The sequence below is a fragment of the Melanotaenia boesemani genome, chromosome 20, assembly GCF_017639745.1.
Source record: "Melanotaenia boesemani isolate fMelBoe1 chromosome 20, fMelBoe1.pri, whole genome shotgun sequence".
NCBI lineage: Eukaryota > Metazoa > Chordata > Actinopteri > Atheriniformes > Melanotaeniidae > Melanotaenia > Melanotaenia boesemani.
Genome location: NC_055701.1, coordinates 4995323 through 5009576, shown reverse-complemented (window position 1 = coordinate 5009576; position 14254 = coordinate 4995323). Strand labels below are relative to the sequence as shown.

The 14254-nt window shown below is 37.4% G+C and overlaps 1 protein-coding gene across 1 annotated transcript in view; it reads right to left on the bottom strand.

Annotated features, from left to right (window-relative positions):
• The window catches only part of LOC121630803 (leucine-rich repeat and fibronectin type-III domain-containing protein 2), a 169422-nt gene that overhangs the window by 92953 nt on the left and 62215 nt on the right, over nt 1-14254 (bottom strand). The window contains exon 2 of the mRNA XM_041971304.1: nt 3162-3284. The gene's annotated coding sequence lies outside the window, so the exon portion shown is untranslated. The remainder of the gene's footprint in view (nt 1-3161; nt 3285-14254) is intronic.

Here is a 14254-nt window from a genome sequence, read left to right as displayed (position 1 = left end):
TTTATCATGAGTTGGCTTCTATGAATACTGATTGGATCACAATTAATTGGCTTGAACAGATTTTTCTGTAAAGTGGCCTGAGATGACATTGTTGTGAATTCGCCTAATAGAAATAAAGCTTAATTGAATTGAATAATTACTACTGTTTTTTAGTAAACTGAGAAGATAAACAGCTGGAAATGAACTAGCAAACACACTACAAATTAATAAAAAAGCCACAAAAACGTTAAGCTATAAATTTAAGCTGTTGAGTAAAACATGAATGCTGATTTAATTATTTTCAGCGCAGCAGAGGATTGAATTCAATAAGAAATGTTACAGATAAGAGACTATTTAACTCAAGATACAAGATATTCCACCATGAAGCCCATTATTTTTAATTATCCCCACTTAGCTGGTTTAACACTATTGTCACAAAACTAGAGGCCATGCTTAAAGTTAATCTCTGAAGGTAAAACCAGGAAACCTAGCAGCTGAATGAACATTACAATTTTCCATCCTGGTCAACTCATTAACCCAGATAGTTAAAGTCACTGTGAGGACTTCAGTGTACAATCAAGAATCAGTTAAGAAATTCATCATTTATTTAATGGTTGAGGTAAAAGAAAAGGTATTAGAACGTCTTATCAAATTTGCTGCGTCTGAAATGAATTGGAATGAACAGCAAGCAGCTCTGGCAATGACACAAGATTTATAGTTTCTCTGCATTTCCAGCTGACCCTGCTTGTCCTTCACTTTGCCCTCAGATTCTCAACCAATAAAACTGGTATTATTACTCTCAACCAGAAGCCATTTGGTGAAATGTTCCACGGTGTGTGTATTCCAGGCATACTCAGGAAAATGTCAGGGAGTCTAATCTCATCTCCAGTAATCAGTGTCTCTGTAGGAGCTTTCCACAGTTACAAAAACCAAAGCAGAAATTACACAAATGACGAGGGAAGCATTGTGACAGAAAGATGGGGAAACTATTAACAGGAAGGGAAAGAGGAAGGATAGGGAAAACCATAAAATTGTTCCAATAGTCTTGTGGTTTGCAGCATTGCAAACCTAAGCCATGCTAGTGTTCTTTTTCTGAGAGAAGAGGTGAAACAAGCCATACATGTTTCATCTTCGTATTGTACTGTCATGAACTCTAACATGTTAACTGAAGTCTTTTGAATTGTTTAACAATTTCTGTGAGCATTTTTAGTGTGACTGTGGGATAAATAAGTTCACTCCAGAGAAGATTTGCTATCTTGAATTGTTTCCACTTATTTTCCACTGGCATTTTTTTTTCTCATAGAATAACAGATGCCATGTTGTTGGGAAATGGCCCTACAACCATTGTCCGCTGTCTTTCTGCTCTGGCTTCTGTAAAGGTGGTTAAACTTGCTGTTGATCTTTTATTAAAAAGAATATATTTTATCAGCAATCCCTGGTTAGTACTTGTCTTGTTGATTCAATGGAACCAGTGAAACTGTAAATATTATTTCACACACTGCTTCTGCATTTTTACTTAGAATTACAGTGGCATATGTCTGATCTGCAGTTTGCTCAACTCAAAGCTCAGAAATGGACCACAAGTTTTTACCAATTGCAAACAATATACTTTCTTTAAGGAATGACAGTAGTTCAGAAGATTGATTCATTCTTCCTTAAGATGACATTGATTCTAATAGTGATGTGCATGCTGGAAAAGGGGCGCTGACTAATTCTGGCTTAACAGAAGAATGGGGAGGAAGGACAGTAAAACTGAGCCATAAGTAGAGTTTTTAACTTCGTCCTCAAAGCAGCTGTGCTCAGTGTGATAAACCTGCAGCGCTGTCACAACACTGAACATGTGCTTGCTGCCCTTGTGATGACACATGTAGGGCAAGGAAGCACACAATAAGCATGGTCTCTTCATGACTGACACTTTAAAAGCTTTCTGAAACACATGTCAGCATCCAGGACATTAACAACCCCCCCTCTATTTTTTTTTCTGAGCTGTGGCTAAATAGCAACACTGCAGCATGCTCACTGCAGTAACTTAGACTGGCAGCACTTAATGGAAGTGTCTCTACTAATGCAATTAACCCAGTTTCTGTGAGGCAGAGATCTGTAGGGAAGCAATTAAAATCCAAATTATTCTCAGTGTGTGGACTTCACAGGGAAAAATCCTTGGACAATACAGTGTTTGTTTGGGAGAGTTGATTAGTGTTTTTTTTTTTTTGTTTGGGGGGGGGGTGCTTTAAGAAATGTTACAGGGGGGTACAGGATAGGAGGAAGAAAAAAAAACTGGAAAAAAAAAGTGGAGTAAACTAAATAAGAAACAAAGTAGGGGACAGAAATGAAGAAAAATAGAAAAAACAGCAAGAGAAGGTTGGCAAGAAAGGAAGGCACAGGATGTAAAAAACGTGAGAAATAAAGATCAGCAAAGATGCCAAACAAGATTGGAAAGAAAAAAAAGGAGAAAATAAGGTCAAAACAAAGATAAAATGGCAGAAAGAAGGGGAAGGAAATTAAAAAAAGATGAGGAAACAGGAGGGTTAAATAAATGAGTGAGAAAAAAAGAAGAAAAACTGAAATTAAGAGGGATAAATGATGGAAATGATAAGAGGAAGGAAAGAAAGATTGGATAGGATAATGGATGGATCAAAAGGCTTGGAAGAAAGAAGGAAGACACAAACAGACGAAAATGCAAGAAAAGGAAGAAAGAAAACGGGATGGAGCAAGAAACCTAAAACTGGGGAGGGACCGAGGGAAAAGAATCAAAACAAAAAAGAAACAATAGATTAAAGACATTATGATTCAGAAAGAGAAAATCTGAAAATAAAGAAGAAAATAAAGACAACTGGAAAAAAGGACAAAAAAATGGAGAAAGGGTAAAATTGTAAGAGAACAAAGGAAAGAAGGCAGAGACAAAGGTAAGGAGGGAAAGAACAAATGAAGGGCAGAAGAAACAGAGAACACAGAGACGTGTCAGAAAAAAATTTTCATTTAAGATTTTTATCAGTTTGATTAGCTTGTAGTTATTCTCAGTATTTGTGGTGAAGAGCGTTCCTCATCATCTCACTTCTTTAAACAGCCAGAAGAGAAGAAATTCCCTCTCTTGACACAAATCCAGACTGTCTGCATGTGTATGTGTGTGTTTGTGTGTGTGTGTGTGTGTGCGTGTATTTGTGTGTGTACTGTGCATTGACCTTGAATTTCTCCTGCAGGCAACAAACAATCCCAAGTCTTCCTCCTCCTACAGATGAGTTGAGATGCTGGCGTGTGTGTGTGCTGAGGAAGAAGACCTTCACCTCATCCGTTCACTCTTTAACCTGCAGGAAGATGTTGAACAGACACAGAGAGCAGGAACAATGAAAAATTGCACCGCTCTCAGCATTCTGTGTGGCTTCTAATCCTTTATTATTATTTTTATTTAAAAAAAAAAGAATAGTGAGTCCGCCCGAAGCCTTGCTGAGGTTTACAGTTCAGTGTCCTTGCTCGGAGTAGCACCGTTTTTAAGATGTGAATGTGTTGTCTGCTTTTGCATATGTTTTTGTTTTAAATGCTACTCGTGTCTCAAATATTTCCATGTATTATTTAAAGCTGGAGAAAGAAAACTGTAATATGCAGTGCAGATGAGACAAACTCAAATTTTAACGTTACAGATATAATTACTTCTGTATGCAAACCCCTGAATCAACTAAAAAGCATCATAAACCTGCTGCAAATCTGAAAAAGTTAATTTTCTTATATGCTGAGAGAGCACAGTCTGTGCACCAATAAAACAGTAGCTATGTTTATTTACAGGGCTAAAAATGCTTTATGTAAACATACCCATCAGAAGATTCTAATTGGATCAGACTCATTGGGATGGGTCTATCTATCTATCTATCTATCTATCTATCTATCTATCTATCTATCTATCTATCTATCTATCTATCTATCTATATATATATATATATATGTGTGTTATATATATATGTGTGTGTGTGTGTGTGTGTATTTTACTATCCCGTTAATATTAAAGAAGCCCACGGAGGAGCTTTCAGGGAAGACTTTAAGTTGATACAGACAAGTGAGGATATTTCATACCATTGTTTCTTTTGCAGTTATACCTCAGCTTTACTTAGATCCAAAGGTAAATGTCAAGTACAGTTTTAAAAGTATTGACAACTAAGTAAATATTGGATGGGAAAAGCTGGACATCCATAACAGAGTTAGTGTTGATAATACAGTACTGAGGCCAATGTGATATCCTTGGCTTAGATATAATTTTTAAACGATAGTTTTTTAAAGTATAACTTAACTATTACATACTTATACTGACAGGCAGCAAACTTCATTTACAAATTATTCTGAGTGATTCAGTTTTATGCATTTTGTAAACTGTGGCAGCTTGTTTAAATTAATAACAAATAATTTAATTTTAAATGGGGCTTTACATTTTGTAAGAATCGTTATTATCGACTCCCAGATAGCAGTGTGTAAAGATGGTCATTGATCATTTTAAATGACTACTATCATTTTTTCTTAATCATTTCTTTATGCATTTATTACTACCTCTGGTTTCTTCACAGTAAAGATGCAGGCAAGTCTAAACCTTGACATACCATGGCACTTTATGGGTATAGAACACATAGTCATGGATGCTTTTGAGTAAATTATATTATATTATATTATATTATATTATATTATATCATATTATATTATGTTATTTAGTGCATTATACTTGTTTATTTTATTATTAATATCAACCTTTTTAACTTAAATTATATTATTCTACATTATTTCCTATACCTATGTCCTTCTTGCACAGCTACTTTTCTTCTGCCCTGTTCCTTGTTTCTTTGTTAATTTCCACATACTGTGCTAGTAACTGTGTGCCACTACTTGCCCCTCAGGGACAAATGCAAGTTTTTTTTTTAACTGAATTGCAAACAAACTTCTCTGTTAACCCTTTTTTCAGCAATCAGTAGCATTTATAGATAACATTTAGGAACATTTTACCATTTCCATAATCAAAAGAATTTTTATGGCTAAAATATTGAATTTAATAGTTGAAGGGTTTGGCAGTGGAACACCTTCAAACCCTTCCAGTTAGAAGGTCAGCTCAGTAAAACAAGATTATACAAGTACTTGTATCATTAAACCCACTGTCACTCCCTTCAGTGCTGCCCCATCATCAAGTCTTGGGTCAACATGATAATTGAGGGTGCCCATTTGTCACGCTGACTTTGCAAATCACTTCAGTATGCTTTCCAGGCAGGTGCCTGCAGCAGACATCACTCACCCAAGCAGCCTCACTTGGAGCTAAGTGCTGTGCCAGTTATTGTGTGACACTGCCATCCATACATGTTCTCATGGAAATGTATAATTTATGACATCCTTGTTTCTGCCCCTGGGGCCTTGAATGCTATTATTCTGTTAAAGTTAGATCTGATTGGCCAGCTGCTATCGCAGTTACTATGAAGTCTCATTTCTTCAAGTGCCTGCCTATAGACAACATAATGAATCACCATCAAGCAGAGCAGACAAGGTATGCCACATCTGACCATTCAAAAGACAGCTCAACACTTTAGCCAGATCATCAGCTTCAAACACTTTATGCTCACTTACCAAAAAGTAGGGTAAGTAAGCCTTTTGGTAAGAGAGTACTTTTAAACTGTTTGTTGGAGAGTATTAAATGTCACGATCAGATTAAATCAACGTCTGAAGTGGCAAATGACTATGAACCATACAAACCGTCACTAAAACCAGTTACACCATTAGGTTTGACTTCTCAATATATAACTTGACATTAACTTCATTTTGCATTCCATTATTAACCCGTAAACCCAGATTTACCATGACAACTTATTAAGTTGGCTTCCCCAGCTTAACTATTTAAGCCACTTTTCTTTCAGTTTTTTTAACCTCACCGAACTGATGCCAATTACAAAAGGACTGCTCATGTGCCATGTTTCTGTGCTGCCTCAAGCTTTTACAGCTAGCCCAAGATGAAAGGTTAACAAGCAGCGTTATATGTTCCAATGCATCACTGATTAACCCAAGTCAGCATTTATTTGTAGTGTAATGAATCATTCTGGCAAGCTTTGCAGAGTGGATAGTTTTTACATACATTATACATTCTGTCTGTCAGAGCCCTTACAGCTTCCTCAGTGGTATTTAAAATTGCACCCAAAATTTTAATTAAACACGCCTCTGTGATGGCAGCCAATTATTTTATTTAGTGTTCAGTCTTTCTTTGAGTCAGCCAGTGAAGAGATAGAAAACCTGCATTTTGATGTCATATGACCTTGTGTGCTTTTATTTGCTGATGAACAAAGTGGTTTGTTTTGTATGAGTCACCAGTATGTCAAGCTGTCATGAAAATCCCTGCTACAGTTGAGATTTGGTAGAGTCTGGGAAAGGCAAACAACTGATTTGGTGCCTCAGAAATAAAACTGACAATTCCAGTCTAGTCTGCTGATACATGTTGAAGATTTTGCAGTCACTGCACTTTTCCAACTATTTCTAATCACAATAACACGTAAGTTTCCAAAGATCAGGACATAAACAGAGTAATTTTAGAGCAATTTACTTAAGATAACTCAGGAGTGGAAAAATGACAAGATCTCCCCAGAAACTAAGTAAAGTGCAAAGTGGAACTGAAAATAATTTCCACCTTCCTCTGAAGCCCTGCATTATTTTTGAAACCATCCAACACCTGACGATTCTACAACTGAGAGTTTGGTTGATCAGTTTCAATTTTTATGCAGGTCGACAGGCTGCATGTACGCATTGGGGAATCAAAATGCATCTGGCCTCCTAGATTTCTGCAGGGAAACCCATAGTGGCAAATAAACACATCAGCTTGAGTCCACCCCGACTCGCTCATATTTTCCAGTCTATTGCCTGTCCCTCTGACGCCTCACTGATACCACCTTTCTGTATTTTTTTCAAGAGAAAGTTCTGCAACTCCATTAGCAAAAGGGTTGGCCGTGAGCTGGGTGTCTGGGACATACTGTTCACTTGTTCCTCCCAAAGGTGATTCTTTAAACCATTTCTTTTGTCCCTTGGAGAAATATGAAATGTTAAAAGTTAGATTTCATCCATCAAAGTTAGTCTCTTTGCCTTATAGCAAAACTTGTATTGCAATACAGTTATAGTCTCAGCAATATGGTCTCAAAAATGGCCTTATAAACTTAAACTTACCAACCATGGGGCCTGTAGACTTAAATAATATAAGGGTGTACAAATTTGGATCCTGTAAAGATACACTTAAAATACTGTAGGACTTTTATCAAATCTTTAATTTGTACAAAATTATTTAATGTTAATTTGGTCTCTGTTTTTCCCCAAACTGTTGCAGAGTTCTTGCTTGCACAGAGTTACACTTCTATGTTAAAAGCCCAGAAATAAAATTTTACTGTGAACCAACACTATATAAATAAATCTAATATAAATTTGAGTGTATGTATATACAGTGCAATTGTGTAGTGTCCAATTGTAACAAAGATAAACATAAAAATAAAGTTAACCAAAACATTACAAATTCTGATAACAAAGTATAAAGATTTGCGGTTGCGTTTCTGAGTGACTAAAATATTTTATTTGATTGATTTGTTCATGATTTGAAAAAGTTGATCATTTCTGCATAAATCATGTTGCTTGAATGATTTGCCAACACTCCTTCAAGGAGCTGTTTCCTATACTCCAAACTTTGCAGTGAATAATGCAACACACCATCCTCAAACTGTTCACCTGCTCAAATACTGATGCAATCATCTTCAATTTAGTGTCCTAGTGACCAGTGGGTGAATGATAGTAACATAACATCACCTAAACAACCACTAGTCATATATTTCCTGACACACCTGTAAACCAAGTGCAACAACCTGCAACCAAGCAGCTAACAAGGTAACTCCAACATGTGTTAATTGGAAATCATAGTACTGCTTAGATACTTTCCTAATGAATTTATCATCTTAAAGACGCACTACAGAACTTTTGCCATTTTCTCAGTGATGCGCCCCCTATCGACGGCTAAATCAGTATCCATCCTGCATCCTATACCTGCACTGATAGTTCTCTCCAGACAGTAAGAAACAGTTTTATCTTGATTCTTGTTTAATCGTTTGCTCTGCCGCTGGTTCTCTTTTGTTCCTTCTCTTCCTGCGATGTTGTTTATTGCATTTCGTTGCTCAATCAGTCACGATGTGTGTTAAAAATGGTAAAAAAGTTTATTTATATCTATTTGCTAGTGCGTGACCCGTGTAAAGAAAAACTCGGCTGCAATGTCATGCAGCGTCCCAGGTAAAAAGGTTGTAAAGTGCGGTTTCTCAGTCTTGGGATGTTGCTGGGCAGCGGCAGTTCCAAAAACGCACATAATAGATGTCACTGTGCCATCAAACAACTCAGCAATGCAAAGTTTTCAGGTCAGAAAGTTACATACTGCATCTTTAAGGCTTATTAACTGCATTAGGTGGTATTTACTAAGACTGCAGGGGCTACCTTGTAAGTCTGTACTCTGGGGGTATGAAGGTCTTGCTGTTTTCAGACAGCAAAATAAACTTGTTGGTAATTTCTGGTTTCAGATGAGTCAGGTGGTCAGGACCAAACTAATAGGTGACATCACAATACGTTTCTTTTGTCTATACAGTCACAGGTTTATCTAAATAATAATGCTGTTAGGAGAGCAAGCCAGCAGGACCTGCAGTACATGTACAAAACAAGAAGATACCCTGGAGTATTGATAACTTCTGTACAGTGCAAATAAATACTCTGCACTCAAGCCAGGCTTTATCTGTGAGCAGATTTGCTTTGTCATTAAGCTCCTTATGACACCTGCCAGCCCCCATTTCTTGCCTGAAATAAACACGACATAAAACACATTTACATTTATAAGAATTCGGTTAACAGCTAGGATCTGCAGGGGAAACATTTCTGTATTAGGTAGGGAGCTAAAGCAGTTATCCACACTCAGCAAAGACTATCAAATGATACCTTTTCAATGTGTGGTAATTAAGAAGCTCTTTGAGCTATCAGGGTCTCTAAAGACATTTTCATAATTTTTTTTTCTCTCATTCTCCTCACAGATTCCAGCATGGACTAACAGACCACAGTGTGACTGTGATACACTGACGTAAAATCCCACAAGTGTAAAGAAGCTCATCTCAGCTTCAGTCTGCATTCTCCCACAATCCACTGACGTCAAAATGCATCTGTGACAGGACTGAAGCAAGGCTGCGACAGCCAAATCACTGACTGGAGACAAGGTAGAACATTTATGAATGACCCAATCTTTGAAATTACTTTACAAAAAAATAAATAAATAAATAAACACATGGTTAGGATTCCTCTGATTATTCAGCTTGAATCCTTATATATATATATGTATGTATATATATATATATATATATATATATATATATATATATATATATATATATATTTCCCGTCCTCAGCTGTTTAAACACAGACCTCCTGGGTTTCTGACTGAAACAGATATACTAGCTTATAGTTTTATTGCATTCCTTGACTTTCTTGATCAAAAGTGTACGCTCCAAACTGCTGTCAAGGGGAGATTTTAAGACTCATCTACACAAGCAGCTGTGCATATTGACGATGACTCATGTAGGGTTTAATGTGATTTCCATGTTCTGCTCGTCAGCATTACCTGACGACAAGCCTGTAGACTCATTTAGATCACACATCATCTGTGGGGAGTGCGTACGAGTTCAGAGCAGATCACAGGGCTACAAGCATTTAGACACGAATAATCTTAAAGGGGTTTGTCAGGTCATGTTGCAAGTGCTGTGTTGCAAAGGCCAGAAGGAATTTAATTTACAGTCCCAGATCTATGGACCAATCACCAAGTCTCTACTTTAGGCTGCAGGCATTAAAATGTCTTACAAACTTACAAGAGTTTATATATATATATATATATCCATTGCATGACTCTTTAACATAAACCGCTAAAGTATGAGAGGCCCCTTGAGAGATAATTTAAACTTTCTCACACATATACTACAATACTCAGACACACTTGCTACTATATTCACACACACATGCTTCTATACTCTCACACATGCTACTATACTCACACACACACCATTATACTCACTCACACATGCTACTATACTCACTCACACATGCTACTATACTCACACACACACACCACTATACTCACTCACACATGCTACTATACTCACTCACACATGCTACTATACTCCCACACACACACACCGCTATACTCACTCACACATGCTACTATACTCACTCACACATGCTACTATACTCCCACACACACACCACTATACTCACTCACACATGCTACTATACTCACTCACACATGCTACTATACTCCCACACACACACACACCACTATACTCACTCACACATGCTACTATACTCACTCACACATGCTACTATACTCCCACACACACACACACCACTATACTCACTCACACATGCTACTATACTCACTCACACATGCTACTATACTCTCTCACACACACACCACTATACTCACACACGCATGCTACTATACTGGCCTACAAACAATAGTATGCTCAATCTTAAGTACTTATGTAGTCTCTTCCATACATAATCATTCTTGTATTTAATATCATGCTTTATCCCATAGACTTCTATACCCCTTGACATGTACCATGTCATTTTACATCTACTAACATACTCTATTAAATTATACACTGGTCACACAAATTAAAGGGACACTTTTTTTATTGGGCCTGGCATGAAATCAGTTAAACCTGTCTGATAATTTTCTGGTTGGTTAAGCAGCTGAGGGCATCGTTAATCACTTTCAGCTGTATTGGTGTTCATGGAATTAACAACAGGTGCACCACAGTGGCAACAATTAGAAAACCCTCAAAACAGGACTGGTTTTACATGTGGAGGTCATTTCAAGTTTCTCCCCCTTGATCTTTTGTGGCTGATTTTTCACTGGTGCTGGTTTTGGCTTGAGTAATTATCTCTACTGGCAGTATGAGGCGATCCCTTAACCCTACAGAAGTTGCACAGGTTGTCCAACTTCTCCAGGATGGCACATCCACACGTGCTGCAGCAAGAAGGTTCAATGTGTCTCCCAGCACAATCTCCAGAACATGGAGGAGATTTCAGGAGACTGGTGGTTATTCTCGGAGAGCTGGACAGGGCCGTAGAAGGTCCTCAAGCCATCAGCAAGACCGATACCTGCTCCTTTGTGCAAGGCGGAACAGGCTGAGCACTGCTCGTGCCCTACAGAATGACCTCCAGAGGGCCACTGGTGTGAATGTCTCTACCCAAACAATCAGGAACAGACTTCATGAAGGTGGCCTGAGGGCCCGACGTCCTGTAGTGGGCCCTGTGCTCACTGCCCAGCACCGTGGAGCTCGATTGGCATTTGCTGAAGAACACCAGAATTGGCAAGTCCGCCACTGGCGCCCTGTACTTTTCACAGACGAGAGCAGGTTCACCCTGAGCACCTGTGATAGACGTGAAAGAGTCTGGAGAAGACAAGGAGAACGTTATGCTGCCTGCAACGTCGTTCAACATGACAGGTTTGGTGGTGGGTCAGTGATAGTCTGGGGAGGCATATCCATGGAGGGACGCACAGACCTCTACTGCCTAGGAAATGGTTCTCTGACTGCCATAAGGTATCGAGATGAAATCCTTCAACCCATTGTCAGACCCTACGCTGGTGCAGTAGGTCCTGGTTTCCTCCTAATGCACGACAATGCCCGGCCTCATGTGGCAAGAGTATGCAGGCAGTACCTGGAGGATGAAGGAATTGAAACAATTGAATGGTCTTCATGATCCCCTGACTTAAACCCAATAGAACATGTGTGGGACATTATGTTTCAATCCATTAGGCGCCGCCAAGTTGCTCCTCAGACTGTACAGCAGCTCAGGGATGCCCTCACACAGATCTGGGAGGAAATGCCACAAGACACCATCCGTCGTCTCATTAGGAGCATGCCGCGACGTTGTCAAGCATGCATACAAGCTCGTGGGGGCCACACAAGATACTGAAAAGCATTTTTAATTTGCGGAAATTAAGTTTTTGGAAAAATGGACTAGCCTGCCACATCTTCATTTCACTCTGATTTTAGGGTGTCTACACAATTGAGCCCTCTGTAGGCTGAAAACTTTTATTTCCATTAAAAGACTTGGCATCCTTTTGTTCCTAAGACATTGCCCTGTCGTTATTTATATAGATATCCAACTTCATATTGAGATCTGATGTATCTAATGTGTTTCTTTAAAGGGCTCCTTTAATTTTTGTGAGCAGTGTATGGGTGATTCTCTGTTTGCAGCAACATTGTGACTTCATGGCCTTTGATAAAAAAACAAGTAATGTTTTATGTTTTTAATATTTTGTTACTACACTGACATGTTTAACAATAAGAAATGCATAGTGGTCAAGCTCAGGAGTGGATAAAATGATAATTACAGGTATTCCTCTTAAACATAGTCTCTGAATGTGTTCCAACCTGTTAGGGACATTTACATATGGACCACAAATAGTTAAACATGTAAATATTGATCAATAATGACTTTTTCTTATAAAGACTATGTCCCTTTTGCTAATATAATATGTTTTATTCTTTAAATTGTAACAGATAATTTAGTTATGAATTGTATTTGTCTGTATCATTAAAAAGAGAGAATTATTTAACTCATTTTTACTGACAACATGGAAAATATTGGTAGTTTAAAAAACTTTTATATATATATGTGTATTTAATGTTCCTCACTTCCTAATATGGTGCAACAAGATTCACAGTCCTCAATGTTTTTAGTAAAAAAAATTAAAAAACACCTTACTAACAGGGTGGAATGGAACATAACAGAATGGAACAGAGTATAACAGGGTGGAAAATATTTGTTCCCAATTCCAAATTCTGATGATTTTCCTCATTGTCCTGCATTGTGCCATCTGAAATGACAGGTATTACAAGGATTGGTGATAGGTCTGACTCCGTTGCCACCTCTTTCTGTATTTCTCTGTTTTTGCTTTTTGTTTTGCCAGGAGAGCTGTAATTTTTTCTATTTCTCTTTCCAGTCTTTGTTTATTCCTTTTTTATGACTTTGACCTAACTTTCTTTGCCTATAACAGAAAGAAATCAAAAGACATAATTAACATGCAGTTGTATTCCTATGTTTTAAGAATAGAAAAATTGAACTCTAAAAAATAATCCTGTACAGATCTGAGCTCAAACCTTGAATGTTCAGCAGGTGAAGGGCCTGTTGGCGTATCGGGGGTATTGGGTGATTCGGGTGGAGAAGGTATCGCTGCCCTAACCTTTTCCCTGGTTTGTGCCTCTCTCTTTCTTACTTCCACTTTTTCCTCTGGGCATGCTTTTCTCGCTCAGTGAGGTCTGCAATTCTTTTTTTTTTTTTTTTCCTGTCTTTCCTGTACATATATATAGTGTTAAAAGACACACAAATATCTATAAATATGAAGTAAATAAAGTTAATAACATTAAATTATAATTATAATTATGACTCTCCACCCTAATCTCCACCCTGTTAGGTCCATGGACCTAACAGGGTGGAAATTTTTTAGCTAATCTAGCTGTAGTTCTTTAACTGATCAGCATTTAGCTAGCTAACCCTTAACAGAATAACACACCTTTAATAACTGAATTTAAGATATGTTTTTTTATATTCTACTGAATAAACATTTTTCATTGTTTACAATAACAGGGTGGAACTTTAAGAGTGCCTCATACAGGTCTAACATGTTAAAGATAAAAAAAAAAAGTAAAGAGAGAGCTACAGTTAAGCTTTCCTTTTTTTTCCACAGTTGAATTACCATCAAAACCAAAGATGTCACTTCCTGTAATCGGCTTTTATGGAATTTTAGTCTTTTTTTTGAAGGCATAAAGCACATTGTAACAGGGTGGAAAATTACTACAGGGACATGTAGAAAATGAAGGAACTAGCAAATAAAAAATATAGTTTCACCAGATTCAAGTGTATAACAAAATAAAGTTTAGTCTAGTTTATCAAGTTATGAAAAGAAATATATATCTATATATAATTTAATGGCCTACACTTCTTGAGGAAACTGATTACATTGCACTGCGGACACATAGAAACTGAATGTGTTTGTCATAATTGTCAAAATATAAACTAATATCTGAAATACATTTTATTTATGTTTAAATGATGGCAAACACCTAAGTGCATAACTAAAGTACTTTGTTGTAAATATTTTGAACATTTTAGAAAAAATCAGGGCAGGACAAACATGTGGACATTAAATGTTGCCACAAAAAAAGAATCACCCGTATATTTTTTCTAATCTATAAAC